General features: G+C 38.7%; 1 protein-coding gene across 2 annotated transcripts in view; it reads right to left on the reverse strand.

Moving 5' to 3' along the window:
- Positions 1-2,500, reverse strand: part of LOC137969871 (calumenin-B-like) — a 10,902-nt gene that overhangs the window by 5,516 nt on the left and 2,886 nt on the right. The window lies entirely within an intron of this gene.

The raw sequence follows: 2,500 nt of genomic DNA on the forward strand, positions 1-2,500 counted from the left end.
ATTAAAATACAATGCTTTTCAGTACCTGCAGAAAGACCCTAAAATTAATACTGCTATATGCCATATTAGAGTTTTCACTGCTTTTTGTTTTCTTACCTATAGAGGATATTGCAATACAATAATATCATGGAGACTGTAACTGCAGAATACTCTGCTACTGTTGACAAAATTGTGCACCATTCTTGAAAATACAACTTAGATTTGCTGAATTCTCCAGCCCACTGGAGAGTGTACTGACCAAATCACAGAGAGTCATATAACCACAAAAAAATTATTCTCCAGGTTTTACATATCCAAAAAACTTATGCAAATGTCTAAATCTGATCAGGGTGTAAGGTTTGAATGAATAAATTTATCACTTAGCAAAGTCTAATGTGGTTCCAGAAAATATCCATACCCCACCACGGAGAGAATTGGAAATTCCAAGGGGTAGGGGAAGGGGGGTCAGAGGCCCAGGAAATTTCAAATGGGAAGTGGGGTTGAATGATAAAAATCACTTTCCAAGGGGTTAATTTCGAACTAAGTATAAAAATTGCTACTTACCGATCTGGTAGATCATTTTTGGAGAAATAAATAAGTTCAACCATATCATTATTTTATGTTTTAATTATGTTTTCATGTAAATCAGGGGTTCTGTCTTCCAAAAAGTTATGGATGCAAATCCAAAGGAATTAGGCCCCTGTTAGGCCAACAAAAGCCAATGACTTGTCACGTACAAAATATTGACCACCATTACTCGTTACCAGTCTCCATAGAGACATGACCGCATAACAGGTGAGGTTACAAGCTACATTTTGATTGCTTTGTAAGTAGTTTACTGTGTTCCAATTCGAGACCGCTCAACGAAATTAAATGAAAACCATCTCATAACTACAATCGGCGTCGCTCTTTGCGATTCTCCTTGCGATTAACTTAAAAATATGGAAAATCTAGGGAGGTGGGGGGTCCTACATGTAAGTGAAATTTCCTCGGTGGTGGGATATGGATATTTTCTGGAACCACACATAATTTACACAATTTCCTGTTGTCAAGGATTGTTCATAGTGTGCAATTAATGAAACAAGTGGCCCAGTTTAAAATGGGGCAAGCGAGTCATGCGAGCCAGGCAAATTTCCCATTTAAGTCTAAGCACCCATTTCATGGATCGCCATGTTGGCTAGCATGACTAGCAGCCATGGCTCACTGGCTCGCACATCGTCCTCACTCGTTTAACATCATCAACATCCCTTTCATTACCCTCAGATTTTAGAGTAGCTTGGTGTACAAGTCATTATCTGCGAGCATTTACCCTCTCAATGATGATATACCACAAAGGAGACACCAATACACTGGGAACTCTTTGCGAATACTGTGTGAGTTTCTTTTATGTTCAACAGGGTTATGCATGAACATTGAAGAGTTGTGAGACAGGGCCTACGGTTTGCCATCCTTATCCAAGAAGAGATAACCATCTGCAGATGTCATTGTGTGGTTCCAGAAAATATCCATCCTCCCACCTTCCCCCCCCCCCCCCCCCCAAACGAAATGTCTGGAAATTCCCCAGTGGAGGGGGGATCAGAGCCAAAAAATTCTGAGGGGAAATGGGGCTTACATCGAATTGTTTTTTCCAGACAGTGAAAAACATGATGTGAAATTTTACTTATGCATTCTAAGTTCGTTGACAACCAAGAAACAAAGAAAGAAAGAAATCTTTTCTCCACTCAGTTTTGACCTGGAACATGTCTTTGTTATTGCTATATTGCTCGACGAAAGAGGACAAAGTTGGAAATATTATAATTGTAACTGAGTAAACATGGCTGACCCACATCTCATCTCCAGATCCCTGACCAATTGTTTCTTTTTCATGGGAGAGCTCCACATGTTTATCGGCATTTTTTCTTCCTAATTGAAAGTGCAGAAGAGGTTATAATAATTGTAAGTTGCACTTCAATTATTTTCACGGCTTTTGGTTTTCGCTGTCCTAAATATTAGATGAATAATAATGCCAAAAATAATTAGCCTCGTGGCGGTAGCACGGGGAGGAAAAAAAGCCATGGATTACTTCTTTACGTCAATTTAAGCGAGCTTTCTGGGCTCCCCTTTTCATGTGCTGTAATAATGCAGTTTGTGAAGAGAGCATTTGAGAAATAAGCATATTAAGCTTCAATTACTTATTAACTACGTAAATGAATATTATATTGTTTTGTACACTATATGAAGAGGAAAACTGTTAAGTATTGTATAATTTAATACCGTGCAACAGAATGCATATCTTTGGTGCTGGTGTGAATTGAGCTTTGAAAGAAAGATTTGAAATAAAAACTTTATCATAACCAAGAGCGTGTTTTATTAATAATTTCTTCACACACTGGGTGATTTAGAACTCTTGAGGAGGTTTCAAAATGCAAGTTTCAAAAGACTGGAAATTCTGGGAGACAGGGGGGTCCTCAAAAATCCCCTGGGACTGAGATTCCAAGGGGGTGAGAGGGTCTAAAACAAAAAACCTTTTGTGGTAGGGGTA

This window comes from Montipora foliosa, chromosome 9, assembly GCF_036669935.1.
Source record: "Montipora foliosa isolate CH-2021 chromosome 9, ASM3666993v2, whole genome shotgun sequence".
Classification (NCBI taxonomy): domain Eukaryota; kingdom Metazoa; phylum Cnidaria; class Anthozoa; order Scleractinia; family Acroporidae; genus Montipora; species Montipora foliosa.